Here is a 16721-nt window from a genome sequence, read left to right as displayed (position 1 = left end):
AGACATTCAAGAGGGCATTAGATGATTGTTTCTATTCAAATAACATGTGGGATATTGGGAAAAGGCAGGGCAATGGCACTAGGTCATAATGCTCATTTGGAGAGCTGGTGCAAACACAATGGGCTGAATGGCCTCCTTCTGTGCCATTAAAATTCTGTGATTCATTCTGCTCATTTTTACCCCAAACTCCATTCTGTTCTATAACCTTGACCTTTCCCTTACTACTTTTGATTTTTCCCTTTCCTGAATTCACCACCACCCTCCCCCATTTATTAGTTTAAAGCCTCATCTATTCATCTTGACATTGGTCTCAGCCCAGTTTAAATGGAGTCCACCCCAATGGAACATCTCTCTTTTGCTAGTCCTGGTGCCAGTGGCCGATGAAGTGAAACCCCTATCTCTGTCACAAAGCTATCATATTTTTCACAATATTATTGTGGGATATCGTAAAGTAGGCTTATGTTTGTGTGTGTATGGATGGTTCTTTGTGGCTGATTTAATTAAATTAGAGATAGAAAGACTGCAAGGTTGAAACTATCAAAAGTGTTAGGTGTAAAAGGTGAAATGCTAATAAGTGAATTAGGGTAAAGTGTCAGCAAATGAAATTTACACTTTAAAATAAGTGGAGAGGTGTTTGGTTTTCAAAGAAACATGTTAGGATGTCTACAGCTAACAAGATAAATAAGGTAGGTTATGACATTGATTTTTTTCCCCAAAAGTGCTGGCCATAATGACAACAGATTTTTATATTATGGGAAAAGTAAATTTCAAAGACATGTGGGAATAATGGGATTTAGAAATTAAAGAAGGAAAAATATGTATAAAGAGGGATGGAAGGCTGTATGAGGGATGGCCTTGTTATATCTGAAAGGTACACTGCGTGAAACAGACTTGGGGAAAAGCCTCCAGCCATTTTGCAGAAGTCTGCTGTTCCAGTAACCAAAGTTGTTTTAAAAGCTTTTGGAATTTCACTGTTGAATGGATGCTTGTGGTAACCTGTTGGATTGTTGCTATAAATTTAAAATCTATTTTGAACTGTTGCCTTAAAGGGGGTGTGTAGTTGGGAATCTGATATTTTGGGAATTGTTCTTATATTAAGTAACTGTGTAATGTGTAAGCTTGTATATGTGTTTTATCTCTTTTGTTAATAAATGTTTTAATTTAATTTTTAAAATCGCTAAAGGTGTTAGTGGACTCTACTTCTGAACTCAGTGCACAAATCTTCTCATAATAAATAAATTGCAAAACCGTTGTGATAGCGTGGCCAAGTTTTCCTTGTGGATTTGGTCAGCCAGGCAAACATCACCTGCCGTATCATAAAACCACCTAAACCACGCTTTCAGCCACATATTTAACCTAATGTTTAGCCCTATGCCAACTGACGGGTGGCTCAGGTTACAATGCAGAGATTCCTACCTTTTGAGGTTCTGCTTTTTAAATTTGCACTTTATATTTAACTCAAACTCTTGCAGCAGGACATAATTCCGAGTTCTACCTTTGTTGAAAATATAAATTTAAGTTCCTTCTTTCTGTAAATTATTGCATTTTACTGTTGACTTGACTAATTCACAAATCAAATTACAAAATCTGCCACAGGACATTGACTTAAGCACTTACATCCCCACCCAGATTTCAAAGGCACCCCACTTACCTCCTGAACGCCAAAGGAGGACGGTCACTCATTGCTAATTATTTAGCAAGCGTCCCAAACCCTAATGATGTAAAAGCTACAGAAAAATTTAAAAGAGTCTAACTTACACATAATTAAATCAACAAAGGCATAAGTGCATAAAGTTGTTCAAGGTCACACCACATCAATCATTGCTACATCTAGCATTACAAAGGTAATCATTTTATAGAATTAAAAACTTTAGGAACTTCCCAACAGCTCAGTGAGTTTAATCCAATGAGAACCCAGGCCAAACTATGGCAGCCTCAAGATCAATTTGCAGTCTGCACAGAATTAGCCATATCATTTAAAATGATTATATATTTAACCCCAGAACCATCATGTTAGGGAAGCATACATTGACTTGGGATCAAAACAAGATTAGGGAAGACTGACATCTCTCCAGTCCCACTACATGCAAAAAATAGATAAAGTTCATCTGGACAAGATCTAGAGGACACCTTGCAACATGCAAGGAGTTAATACCTATAGGAGGAAATGTTTGGCAGAGCAAAAAAAGGTGCCCCTTTAAATAGGTTGAAGTTGGTTGCAAAATATCAAGTACCAACTTGTATTTTGTATTATCTACAGAAATTATTACATTAAAATTTTGAACTTTAATATACTAGTTATTGGAAGTATTACAAAGTGGCAGAGACATGCGGAAGAAACTTAATGTATGAGTCATTTTGGACTCAAAATTTCCACATCATGACAAAAACAAGTGAAAATGCATTTACTTTGCAAAGGGCTTATTGGATAGCATTGCCAGTCACAAATGTTTTTCCTCCTCCTATAGCTTTCCCTCTTATTTACTCCTCTTGCTCATATTCAGAAGGTAATAACAATTAGTGCAATATAATTTCACAACCTCTCAGGCCCGTGGTAGCATCTATAAATAACAATGTAAACAAACTATTCAACCATGGAACCATGACATCTCAGCAGGATCATGTCTTACCCAACATTAATGTGTGTATTCCCAGGAGGAAGAATGGCAGCTAACATTTCCCTTGCCTAAGTCAGAAACCCAATTTTAGTATCTCCACACTGCACTGGCTAACTCAGAAAAGACCAGATGTCAGAACTAAGGAATTACCAGTTTGAATGAATCAGTAAAACAGCATAGCCCACTGACCAACTGAGAAAAATCAAACCAGTAAATATCTTGGAATAGCAGAAACAAACAGTTTAGTCCCAGCAAAACTGAATATGAAAGTAAGTCAATCTCATCTAGAAATACATGCTTTGCCCAGTCACATTACCCAAACAGCCCTTATGAAACTCAGAAATTACATCCTCTGCAACGGGTCTTATTCAAGATGGCTCTGTGGTAGTCAGTTCCTTAGGAAACTCCTCGCTGTGAAACTCTCCACCCTTGACAATCCAAAACCATCCTTTGCCCTTTCACCCTTAATCTCCTCTCTTCTACTGTTCTAAGTTTCCTGGCTCTAACAGCAGGTTAACTACAATTTAACTGCTAGTTTAAACTCCCAATCCATGATGACACTCTGATCTTTGTAAGCTCTGGATCTTCTCTCAAACTTTACTTGAAAATTCCTGGGTTTCTCTGGACATCAAGATCTCACTACTGTACTGGAATAACCCTAACAAGATTCAGCTGCTGTCCATTATCTGCTGTTTAAATTTACAAGTCATTCTGCTCAGTTTACAGCTCTTTCCCGCTGCTGCTGTAACTGACAGACTGAGGTAGCCAAAACCCTACTGAGCTTGTTATTGGTTTTCAGCTTCAGTTATAAACTGTTCCTGTCTAGGACAAAGTAAATGAAGAATATAAAGAAAGTAGGAAGAAACTTAAGCAAGGAGTCAGGAGGGCTAATAGGGGTCATGAAAAGTCATTGGCAACCAGGATTAAGGAAAATCCCAAGGCCTTTTATACATATGTAAAAATCAAGAGGGTAGCCAGGGAAAGGGTAGGCCAACTCAGGGACAGAAGTGGGAATATCTGTGTGGAGCCAGAAGAAATGAGAGAGATATTAAATGAATACTTCTCATCAATATTCACCAAAGAGAAGGACTTAGCGGTTGATTTGTCTTGGGAAGAGTGTGTAGATAGCCTGGATCATGTTGAGATCAAAAAAGAGGTGTTAGGCGTCTTGAAGAATATTAAGGTGGATAAATCCCCAGGGCCTGATGGGATCTACCCCAGAGTACTGAGGGAGGCAAGGGAGGAGATTGCTGGGGCCTTGACAGAAATCTTCGTATCCTCACTGGTTATGGATGAGGTCTCAGAGAACTGGAGAATGGCCAATGTTAGTCCATTGTTTAAGAAGGGTAGCAGGGATAATCCAGGAAATTACAGGCCGGTGAGCCTTACATCAGTGGTAGGGAAATTATTGGAGAAGATTCTTCGTGACAGGAATTACTACCATTTGGAAGCAAATGGGAGTATTAGTGAAAGGCAGCATGGTTTTGTGAAAGGGAGTTTTTCGAGGAAGTGACAAGATGATCGACGATGGAAGGGCTGTGGATGTTGTCTACATGGATTTCAGTAAGGCCTTTGACAAGATCCCTCATGGCAGACTGGTACAAAAGGTAAAGTCGCACGGGATCAGAGGTGAGCTGGCAAGATGGATACAGAATTGGCTTGGTCATAGAAGACAGAGGTAGCAGTGGAAGCGTGCTTTTCTGAATGGAGAGCTGTGACTAGTGGTGTTCCGCAGGGATCAGTGCTGGGACCTTTGTTTGTAGTATACGTAATTAATTTGGAGGAAAATGTAACTGGGCTAATTAGTAAGTTTGCAGACCACACTAAGGTTGGAGTACTTGCAGATAGTGAAGGGGATTGTCAAAGGATACAACGGGATATAGATCAGTTGGGGACTTGGGCGGAGAAATGGCAGATGGAGTTTAATCCGGACAAATGCAAGGTAATGCATTTTGGAAGGTCTAATACAGGTAGAAATTATACAGTAAATGGCAGAACCCTTAATTGCATCGCCGGGCAGAGGGACCTGGGTGTACAGGTCCATAGGTCACTGAAAGTGGCAACACAGGTGGATAAGATAGTCAGGAAGGCATAAGGCATGCTTGCCTTCATCGGCAGGGGTATTGAGTATAAAAGCTGGGAAGTCATGCTGCAGCTGTATAGAACCTTGGTTAGGCCACACTTGGAATTCTGCGTGCAATTCTGGTCACCACATTACCAGAAGGATATGGAGGTGTTGCAGAGGAGGTTTACCAGGATGCTGCCTGGTCTGGAGGTTATTAGCTATGAGGAGAGGTTGGAGAAACTTGGGTTGTTCTCACCAGAGTGACGGAGATTGAGGGGCGACTTGATAGAAGTTTATAAGATTATGAGTGGCATGGACAGAGTAGATAGTCAGAAGCTTTTTCCCAGGGTGGGAGAGTCATTTACTAGGGGACATAGATTTAAGGTGAGAGGAGAAAACTTTAGAGGAGATGTGCGGGACAAGTTTTTTTTTTACACAGAAGGTAGTGAGTGTCTGGAATTCGCTGCCAGAGGTGGTGGTGGAAGCAGGTACAATAGTGGTGTTTAAGAGGCAGCTTGACAAATACATGAATAGGATGGGAATAGAGGGATATGGACCCCGGAAGTGCAAAATGTTTTAGTTTGACAGGCAATATGATCAGCGCAGAATTGGAGGGCTGAAGGGCCTGTTCCTGTGCTGTACTTTTCTTTGTTTTTTAAACCTCTCCACCATTTCTGGATCTTATGGTCACCTCCATTTTCTTCTCTATCCTTCTGTCCCACAACAGAATCTATTCGCCTCCTGGACCTTCATTCCCAAGTAAATACTCCATTAGTGCATACTTGATGCTTATTCTCAAGTAGCTTTTCGACTTCACTTGCCCACCATGCCATCTCCGAACTTGGACAACAGGTAATGTTAACTCCATCCCGCTAAGTTTTTAAAAATTAGTCATGGCTTGCAGGCATCACTGGTGAGACCTGCATTCCTCACAAATCTCCAATTGCCCTCATGAAGATGGCAGCAAGTTGGCTTCTTGAACCACTGCAGTCCACTTGGTTTAGGTACACCCACAGTGCTGTTAGGGAGGTGTTTCAGGTTTTTGATCCCGTGACAGTGAAGGAACAATGATATATTTCCAAGACAGGATGGTATGTGACTTGGAGGGAACTTGCAGATGGTGGCATTCTCATGCACATGATGGCCTTGTTCTTCTAGGTGGTAGTGGTCACTGGTGTGTAAGGTGTTGGCGATGGACACTGCAACTAAACCAACTTTATCCACACAGGGCCTCTGAACTTGACTCTGGATTCAATCCTATGGTCCCCTATCTATTCACATTTCTACTATCAGGTTTTTATGCATCCTAAATTGCTACGTAACCAGGCCTGTATAAACATCTCTTCCATTTGTCCAAATGCATGCATATTTTGGCTGCCACTCCAGACTCAAGCCCATCACTTCTCTTGCCACTTTTCCTCCCCTTTTTCTTTATATTTATTTTTTCTTCACCTTTTCTAGGCTCTCTTCAAGCCTCCTTTCATTTCTGCCCTCAGGTACTCTCAAACGTCTACCCCAACCTTTTATTTATCCTTGACCTTCCTGCTCTCCTGCCACCATTCCAAGGTTGACTCCCTCTTAGTTAAGCCTACAGCTTCCCTCTTGGTATCCTCAAACGAACAATCAAAGTGCTCACTACTGATTCATTACTAGCAGCAACCCCAACCGTCCCATCCTACTCTCTCACCAACCTGCCTATCCATTGGGTCTGCTGTGGGCTAATCTTGCCAATCTCCTCCTCACCTGACCCAAGGAGACAGATGGTCTACTCCTCCTCATATTTCTTATCCAACTCATCCTTCTTACCACTAACCGTGTGAATTCTGTCAATGGATCAGCTACCACCAGAACCCTCTCCACCTCCCTCCAGAATGTCTATTCACTTGTGAACAAGGCCCATGAGGTTACTGTGGATGACTGCGCCGACAAGGTGTCCTTGATATAGGGTGATGACATCTTTCTCCAAAATGAACCCTCCCCCCCTGGCTACACCTTCCAACTCTTGCCCTATAGCAACAGTTACAGTGGCACTGTGGCAAATCACACCTTGGCTTCACTTCTCCTGCTTTGAGCATCTCACCTTGACCCACCCACTCACCTCTCACTTAAAATTCACATTCTTTTCCGCCATCAAAGGTTATTGTGGAAAATAAAAGCTCATAGTATGGGGGTAACATATTGATATGGATACAAGATTGGCTGGCTAACAGGAAGCAGAGGGTCAGTATAAATGGGTCATTTTCAGGTTGGCAAGATGTAACAAGTGATGTTCCACAGAGATCAGTGCTGGGACCTCAACTGTTCATATCGATTTATATAAATGACTTGGATGAAGGAAGGGGTGGATGGGATGGTTGCTAAATTTGCTGATGCCACAAAGACAGGTAGGAAAGTAAGCTGTGAAGAGGACATAAGGAGGCTGCAAAAAGATATAGATAAGTTAAATGAGTGGACAAAGATCTGACAAATGGAGTATAATGTGGGAAAATGAGAAATTGTCCATTTTGGCAAGAAGAATAAAAGAGAAGCATATTACAAAATGCTGAATGATTGCAGAGCTCTTGAGATGCAGAAGGATCTTGGTGTCTTAGTGCATGAATCATAAAAGGCTAGTATGCAGGTACAGCAAGTAATTAAGAAAGCTAACAATGTTATCATTTATTACAAGGGGAATTGAATACAAAAGTAGGGTGGTTACACTTCGCTTATACAGAGCACTAGTGAGACCACATCTAGAGTACTGTGCACAGTATTGATCACTTTAAGGAAGGATGTAAACGTGTTGGAAACAATTCAGAGGAGGTTTACCAGGCCAATACCTGGAATGGGCAGGTTGTCTTATAAGGAAAGGTTGGACAGGGTAGGCTTCTATCTATCCACTGGAATTTAGAACAGTAGGAGGCAATTTGATTGAAACATAAAAGATCCTCAGGGGTCTTGACAGGGTGGATGAAGAGGGTGTTTCCTCTTGTGGTAGAATCTAGAACTAAGGGTCACTGTTTAAAAATAAAGGGTCGACCATTTAAAATGGAGATGAGGCGAATTTTTTTTCTCTGAGGGTCGTGAGTCTTTGGAACTCTTCCTGAAAAGGTGGTGGAAGCAGAGTCTTTGAATATTTTTAATGCAAAGGTGGATAGATTCTTGGTAACTAAGGGGGTGATAGGTGATCGGTGGTAGGTGGGATGCAGATTTGAGGTTACTAGCAGATCAGTCAATATCTTATTAAATGGCAGAGCAGGCATGAGGGGTCGAATGGCCTACTCCTGCTCCTTGTTCGTATATTCACCCACCCAAGTAGCATAAAAATATTCTCAGCAAGATATCTTCATTGCTTTCCTCCCTCAGCCTCTGTACTAAGCAGCTTCTCATCCCTGATGATTTCAACCTCCATCTCAACTCATCATACGCTCTCTCCTGAGCTTATTTATCCTCCTTTAACCTCTCCCTCCATATAAACCTCCCCAACACATATTCATGGCCATCCCCTTGACCTTGCCATCTCATGTGGCCTTACTACTCCCACGATATAATCACCAATAAGCCCATTTCTGAAATCACTCTCCATCCACATCCCCCTTCCATGCCCCAACCCTACCTCCTTCTGTATCAATCTCTGGAAAGAAAAACTATGTTCCCAATTCACTTTCAAAATCCCAATTGTCTAGCCTTCGGCACTCCATTTACCATGACATTTGTGCAACTATTGATTTGCTCAAATCACCCTCACCTCCACCTTTGATGCCCTAGGCCCCAGTAAAACCATTAAATTTCTCTCACCCCAGCATGGTCTTCAATTCTGCACCATTATGTCCAAGGGAAGCAAGCTTGAGTGGATATGGCAGACAACTGGTTTAGCCAATCACCATCAGATCTAGCTGAACAACATAAAGCATTATTGGGTCCTGCTCTCACCTGCCAAACTGCTCATATTCCAGGATCATTCTGGAATGCAAAGGTAACACTCAGAATCTTATCTTTGCTGCCGTCTTCTTAAGCACCTCTCTTGACATCCTCAACTCTCACCTCCAACAACTGCGGGGAACTCAGACTTGTCATTATGATTGAGACCATCCAATCAACTACCCCTGCCACTTCCCTTCCCTCATCCACCACACCCAGCCCTGAACACTGATCCTTCTCCAGTTTCCCTTGTATTCCCTCCTCATGCCCTTCCCAAGCTTATCCCAACCATGAGATCCACTTCCTGCCCCCTCGTTCCTATTGTCACTAAACTGCTGCTCAACCAATTTTGCTTCCTGGTTTCCATGTTAGCTGATGGTTAACAGCTCTCTCTTCTACTGCCCCTCTTCAAATCTGTTGTAATCACCACTCTCTTCAAAAGACAACCCTTGATCCACAATCTTTGCAAACTACTGCTCCAACTCCAACCTCCCTTTGCACTCCAAAGATCTTGAATGTGTTAATACCTTCCAAATTTCTGCCCATTTTTGCCAGAACTCCATGTGTGAATCTCTCCATTCAGGCTTCTGCCCCACCTCAGTACTTGATCAAGGTCACAAATAACATCCTATGTGACTGTGACAAAAGTAAACTATTCGTACTCGTCTTTCTTCACCCATATGCAACCTTTGAAACAGTTGTCTGGACAACCCTCCTCCAATACCTCCCAACCATCATCCATCTGGGTGAGAATGTACTCGCTTCATTCCATTCTTGACTATCTAACAATAGCCAGAGAATCAGTTGCAATTGTTTCTCTTTCACTCCATTACCTCTGGTATCCTCCATGATCTATTCTTGACCCACTCCTATTTCACATCTACATGCTGCCTCTCAGTGACATCATCCCCAAATGCAACATCATTTTTCACATGAAACAAAAAGACATGCATTCATGTAGCTCTTTTCATGACCACTGGACATCTCAAAAGTGCTTTACAGCCAATTAAATACTTTTGAAGTGTAAATACTGTTGTAATGTAGGAAACACAGCAGTCAGTTTTGTGCGCATCATAGTCCCACAAATAGCAATGTGATAATAACCAGATAATCAACATCACAAAACCTGATTTGAGGGATAACTACTGGCAAGGACACTAGGGATAACTTTCCTGCTCTTCGTCAAATATGCTCTGATAGTGTCATGGAATCTTTTACATCCATCCGAGTAGGCAGATAGGACTTCAGTTTAAAATCTCACCTGAAAGACAGCACTTCCGAACATTACGGCACTCCCTCACTACTGCACCGGAGCGTCAGCTGGACTTTTGCGTTGAAGTCTTAGAGTGGGGCTTGAACCCAGAACCTTGTAACTCAAGAGATGAAAGGGCTACCTACTGAGCCACAGCTCACAATAAATGTATGCTGAACACTCAACTCTACGTCACTACCACTTCTCTCAGCCCCATCATGACTAAATTGTCAAACAGCTTGTAGTGGATGAGCAGAAATTTCCTCCTATTAAATATTGGGAAGACTAAAGCCACAGTCTTCATTCCCTGCTACAAACTCAATACCTCCTCCTGTCAACTGTATGAGGTTAAACCAGACCATTCATATAAACATAAGAATTAGGAGCAAGGCCATTTGGCCCCTCAAGCCTGCTCTGCCATTCAATATCATAGCTCATCTGATTGTGGCCTCCACTCCACATCCCACCTACCCTCCCATTAGTCAAGAATCTACCTCTGCCTTAAAAATATTCAATGTCCCTGTCTCCACCACTCTCCAGGGAAGAGAGTTCCAAAGCCTCAAGACCCTGAGAGAAAAACATTTTTCCATCTCTGTCTTAAATGGGAGGCTCCTTATTTTGAAATTGTGTCCCCTAGTACTGATATTTTTTAACTCCAAAGGTTAAATTATAAGGAGGGATTGTATAAACCAGGCTTGTATTCCCTGGAATATAGAAGTTTAAGAGACAACTTGATTGAAATTTTTAACATTTTGAAGGAAATTGATCAGTTAGAGAGAGAATCCTTTCATGCGGTTGAAGGGTCTTGGCAAGGGGACATAACCTTCAAATCAAAGACAGGTGATTCAGGAGAGAAATTAGGAAACATTTCTTCTTGCAAAGGGCGATAGAAGTGTAGAATTCTCTCCTACAAAAAGCACTAAATGCTAGTTCAATTAATTTTAAATCTGAGATTGATAAGACTTTTCTAGTCAAGGATAAGAACATAAGACATAGGAGCCGGAGTAGATGTTTTGAACTCTTGAGCCTATTCTGCTATTCAAGAGGGTCATGGCTGATCTTCAACTTCACCTTCCCACACAATCTCCATATCCCTTACCCAAAAACATATTTAAGACAGCAATCCATATATAGTCAAAACAGAGCATTCACAGCCCTCTCAACTCTGAACGAACAAATTCCTCCTCATCTTATTCTGAAACTGTGGGCTCTATTCTAGACTCAGCAGCCTGGGGGAATACCCTTGCAGAGTCCACCCTATCAAGCCCCTTAACAAATTTTACATGCTTAAACTTCCCATTCTTCTAAATTCTAGGAAACATAGACCTAGTCAACTCAATCACTTCGCAGTGGACAATCCCCTCATGCCAAGAATCTGTTTAGTGAACCTTCATTGCACTCCCTCTAGGGCAAGAATATTCTTCCTTGGGGAAGTCCAACAAAATTGTGCACAGCATCTCACCTGTGGCCTCATCAGTACTTGCAGTAAGGCTTCTTTACTCAGTCGTTTGGTAGTAGAGACTTGAGTATTGCTGTAAAAAGACATTTTGTCAAAGCTTTTTGTCTTACACTCATCAGGACAATCACAAGAATATCAATGTCAGGTGAAGCAACAACTCTATACTGTATGAGAGTAGAGTGTTGATTCGTTGGCAAGTGGAATCTGATAGAGGCGTTGCCATAGAGAATGCACCAGTTAATGGTGACTGACAGTTAACTGCGAAGCATTGTTTGAAATTTAAATCAGGCAGCTCGACTCTGGCGGTCAAGCATTGCTCTGAGGAATGAACCAGCAAACGGCTATCACTTATTTTGTTTAGCTGAAACAGGCACAATATATGTATGTGTTCTGGCTACAAAGAACAGGGCCCCGTGTATTAATATATGTAGCTTCCATGGTCGACTACACAAGCCAACCTTCACTGATTAATGCTCACGCTGGGATTCTTACAGCTCCACACGCTATAAGATTGGCCTTATCAACAAACTCATAAATAAGTCCCAAGCCATCTATTCACCATGCAAGCTTGATGCTGAAATAGGGCCCATCAAAGACATCCTGTGGGATAATGGCTACCCTGATCAGATCATTTCGAGCTGTTTATTGCAAACTCATTGTCAGGCCTAAGGCCGTCACTTTCAGCCCTGAAAGTGCCCAATTTACTTACCTGGAAGGGTAAGGTTTCTCAAAAAAATGAGCAACAGGTGAAGCTAGCTGTTTCACGCTGCTACTATTCAGTAGCAACACGAGTGGTATTCGCCACTAACAAGATGCTGCCATGAAGTCAAAAAGACGTTTTGCCTATCACACAAATGAGTGATGTGGTATATGAATTTCATTGCTAGTGTGATGCTAGGTATGTAGGCCGTATGTCCCAAAGACTGGCGAATCACATCTAAGGTATGTCCCAGCCGCTGTTCGCAACAGGTACTGTACAGACAGTACCCAACCAGTTCGTGCTTGCAAAACTCAAATCACAGTGTTCAACATTAGATGTGATTCCGCAATTGGACATTTACTTAATAATCCTCAGTGTGCTGACAACCGTTTAAGATTGTGAGTCGGGCTTACAGTGTGGCACATTTGCGTGTATTGGAAGCTACATATATTAATATGCAGGGCCCTGCTCTTTGCAGACAGAAAGAACATGTACACACATTGCACCTGTTTCAGCTAAACAAAATAAGTGACAGCCATTCGCTGGTTCATTCCTCAGGGCAATGCCTTGACCAATCAGGGTCAAGTTGCCAGGTTAAAATTTCAAACAATGCTTGGCATTTAACTGTCAGTCACCTTTAACTGGTACCTTCTCCATAGCCATGCCTCGACCAGAGTCCATTTGCCAACCATTAAGTACTCTCTTCTCATACAGTATAAAGTTGTTGCTTCCTCTGACACTGGTTTGCTTACAATTGTCCTGACGAGTGCAAAGTAAAAGGCTTCGACAACATTTCTTTTTTCAACGATACTCCAGTCCCCTTTGTAATAAAGACTAACATGCTATTTGTGTTCTTAATTGCTTGCTGTATCTGCATGTTAATTTTCTGTGAATCATATTCAAGGGCTCCCAGATTCCTCTGAATGCCAATATTTCCTAGTCTCAACCATATAAACATATTCTGCTTTACTACTTTTCGTTTCAAAGTGGATAGCTCCACACTTTCCCATATTGTATTCCATCTGCCAACTTGCTGCCCACTCACTTTACCCGTCTATATGCCTTTGAAGCCTCTTTGCATCCTCCTGTGTACTTTCCCACCTAGCTTTGTACTGTCAACAAGATTGGATACATTACGCTCAAACCTCTCATCTCACTTTCACTATTATCATCTTTTTTACATAAGGAAGCTCAATTAATAAATGCATAAAAAGATATGAAGCCAAAGAAGTGGATGAAGTAGAAATGCAGATCAACCATTGAATGGCAGAGCAGGGACAATGGGCAGAATAGCTTAATCCTGTTACAATAATTTACAAAACTTCAAATCGAAGTTATTCCAACCATATAGAAGTAAATTATCTATGGACAATAGTACTTTTAAGGCCTGTAGACATTTAAAGCTATCTCACCTGGACTAAAACTAACCAAAACAGCAACAACAGTACACCATCTACCAGCTTAAACATCACTCCCTCTACCACTGAGACACAGTAGCAGCAGTGTGCACTATATACACGCTCTTCAGCAACTCATCAAAGCACTTTTGACAGTACCTTCCAAATCCGTGACCTCTATCATCTAGAAGAATAAGGGCAGAAGGTGCATGGGACCACCACTTGCAAGTTGCCCTTCAAGTCACACACCACCCTGACTTGGAACTGTATCACCATTCTCTCACCTGGGTCAAAAAACTGGAATTCCCTTCCTAACAGCACTGTGGATTTACCTATACCAGATGGAGTGTAGCAGCTCAAGAAGGCAGTTCACCATCACCTCAAGGGAAATTAGGGATGGGTACCAAATGTTGGCCTTACCAGCGATAGTCACAACCTATGAAAGAATAAAAATGTACTATTCCATCCTTAAATAGGTATACCCACTCTTACTTTGTACAAACTACCATGCTAATTTTCGTCATCCTAAGGAAATGAACTGAGGTACCATTCCAGTCACCCTACTGTACTTTACTAACTTGACCATTATTCATACATGAGCCTTTGAGCATCATCAGGCTTTTTAACTGTTGGGGCATAACAAATAAGCTCCTTTCTCTCCTCATCTGACATTGATAGATGTTTGCTTCCAAAAAGGGCCAAGAGCGGTTACACAATGAAAAGCTGACCAATTTTCCTCTTCTACGTCAGGAGGTGAAATGTAGTGCCTCCTACTGCTATCCTAAGAGATCAGCTAATGCTGCACAGTCCACATAATGAGCCTAGGACTTTTATTGCTTGTATGGCTCAGTTTATCACTTGATAAACTTGCTGAACCACTGGGGAAATTGCAGATTATTGTATTGTAAATAAATTAAACTTTTATCAAATGCAGATCACTGTATAGTTTAATTCCGGATAAGGTCCAGAAGACTCAATTTCCTAATATCAACCAGACCATATATGGTCCAGGCCCTGAAAAAGATAGGCAACCAAAGCAATCATAATTTTGAGTTTTAAACCATCCTATTTCAACAGCTTAAAAGGGAAAACAACTTATATGAAATATTAAGTTAAATAGTTTGATGATGCTCAAAGGCTCATGTGGGAAATACATTATCCCAAGTAGGCATTTATGAAACATTGTAAAACATGAAATTACAAGTTAGCATGAATCTACATCCAAAGACAATTTCTATTAAAGCAATGCTTACATAGTCATGTCTTTCAAAACGGTCTCTATTTTTTTATCCACCATTTATACATTTGGAACTCATACAATTTAGGTGATTGAGGGAGAAGTAAGAGAACTTGTTCCATACAAAATGGATTTACATTGTGGAAGTCACTGATAATTAGAAAGTATCCAAGTCAAAATTCATGTATCCTAACACTTGAACACAAAAACAGATATGGCAGAATAGCTGGATGGAAAAATGTTTAATTAGTAAAGAAAAATTACTAAAAAAAAGTTCACATTTACGTTGGTAGAATATATCTTTATAGAGTTTTAGCTTTAAATATAAATATACCTACTCCAAAGAAAAGAGCAGAACCATCATTCTATTCAAATGCTTCTTGACTACCTTGTGCTGTCCACATATGCTAACTTGAAACCCCATCAAAACTGGTATTCAGTCAATTGTAATTTTGCTTCATGCCTTCCGAAAGGTGGTCTTTTTTGAGGAATAAGGAGGTGGGGGAAGAAATTCTATTTTCTTCCCTTTTTCCAATAAGCAGTAGTCATGTATGAGCCTAAATTCTACCCAATGTAGGCAGGCCTTCTAAGGAAATGTATCTTTAAATGTAAATTTAAGGAAATATCACCAGAGCAAAAAGCAAAAAAATGACATTTCTTAAAATTGTTGCATGCATTACATCCCACAAGATAAACTTCAGTATTTAAAATACTGTAACTCCACTGCATTGTACATTATGACCACTGTTGCTCTTCCTCTTGAATAACCTTCTAGAAATGTTAATATCTCGATCTTGAAGAGTCCAATAAGATCTGCAATGAAACAACATCGTCTTACCTGTCTATTCATTAAATAAACCTCAAATTTCACTCTGATTTGAAACTCGATTTACAGTCTGTGTACAGTGTTAACCCTCCTGACGTCAGTCTTGGGCTCCAACTCACCTTAACCTTTCTTCCTCTTGATTGCCTTCGGGTCCCGTGCTCCTTCCTTTTGCAATGACAGTTCATTTAAATTAACGACATTTTACCTTATATTGTTTAAAGATCCTATACGTCTGTCCTTCCCCACAAAAAAAGAAACAAAAATCACACCCGATTTGAATTAAGCTCTTGCATGAAAAGTTCCTGATGCAACATGGCTGCCCTTCATCCTCAGCTATCCTAGCACACTTGCACTACGATAAATGGTGGCGGGTGAGAACGTAGGGGACAGATTGATAAAAGAGAGCAGACACCAAACGTGACCACTTCTTTGGTTTTTTTTCCCCCACCCGAAAACCCCAAATGCGGCTCAATACCCCCAAGCCCTCCCCAAATATCTCAATACCCCTGCATTTCCATGCTGCTCCACAACACTATTGGCTGGCTGTCCTAGGCCTAGGCTGGTGGGCAGTACCTCCTTCCTCCACCAACAAATCACCACCCCCCAAACACACAAAAAACCGGACCCTTTTTTTGCCAGAAGTATTTTTTTTAAAGCACAATGCAAAGATAATGTAGTAGCAGCCGCCGGCCTTGATATCAATATTGACCGTGCGGGTTCGGCATGTTTTTTTTATCCTTCCCCTCGCGCTCTCTCTCTCTCTCTCTCTCTCTCTCCGTGTGTGTCTGTGCACTTACCGACTTGTCTTGTTGTTGGTGACAGCCCGGCCGCTCTCAGCCAATCAACGCTCGCTCCTCTCCTACCCCCCCCCCTCCCGCCCCCCAGCGGCCGGCAGCAGGCGCGAGGAGCCGCCGCCGCGAGCCCCCTCCACGAGCCCGAGCTGCACCGCCGCCCAACGGTCACCAGCTCCTCACCGCCTCCCTCCAGCCACCACAGCATCTACACCCTACACAACCACCGCTCTCTATGCATTGAAAGCAAATCATGTTAAAATAGTTCTTTTCATTCCCCCCACCACTGACTTACTTTCTTGCTTTACCCCCAACTCCGCGCCATTCTGCGTCACTTCCGCCATCTTAGGTTTCACCAAGACCCTGATCACTGTAATTTTTTAATATAGTGAGCCAAATACGATCATGTTAACTGTTTTTCTATTGTGATTGATATCCTGGGCCATCGTGTTACACGATGGAGGGAGTTAAAAAAA

General features: G+C 41.6%; 1 protein-coding gene across 10 annotated transcripts in view; it reads right to left on the bottom strand.

Moving 5' to 3' along the window:
- Positions 1 to 16214, bottom strand: part of LOC121280891 — a 270129-nt gene extending 253915 nt beyond the window's left edge. For 7 of the 10 annotated variants that reach the window (XR_005943756.1, XR_005943750.1, XR_005943755.1 and 4 more), the window contains exons 1-2: positions 15574 to 16214; positions 14967 to 15441 (exon numbers count right to left, since the gene is read on the bottom strand). The gene's annotated coding sequence lies outside the window, so the exon portion shown is untranslated. The remainder of the gene's footprint in view (positions 1 to 14966; positions 15442 to 15573) is intronic. The other 3 variants (XR_005943752.1, XR_005943753.1, XR_005943751.1) reach the window with 3 other exon arrangements.
- Between the last annotated feature and the right edge of the window lie 507 nt (positions 16215 to 16721).

The sequence above is a fragment of the Carcharodon carcharias genome, chromosome 8 (assembly GCF_017639515.1).
Source record: "Carcharodon carcharias isolate sCarCar2 chromosome 8, sCarCar2.pri, whole genome shotgun sequence".
Taxonomy (NCBI): domain Eukaryota; kingdom Metazoa; phylum Chordata; class Chondrichthyes; order Lamniformes; family Lamnidae; genus Carcharodon; species Carcharodon carcharias.
This window is presented reverse-complemented; position numbering and strand designations above follow the sequence as displayed.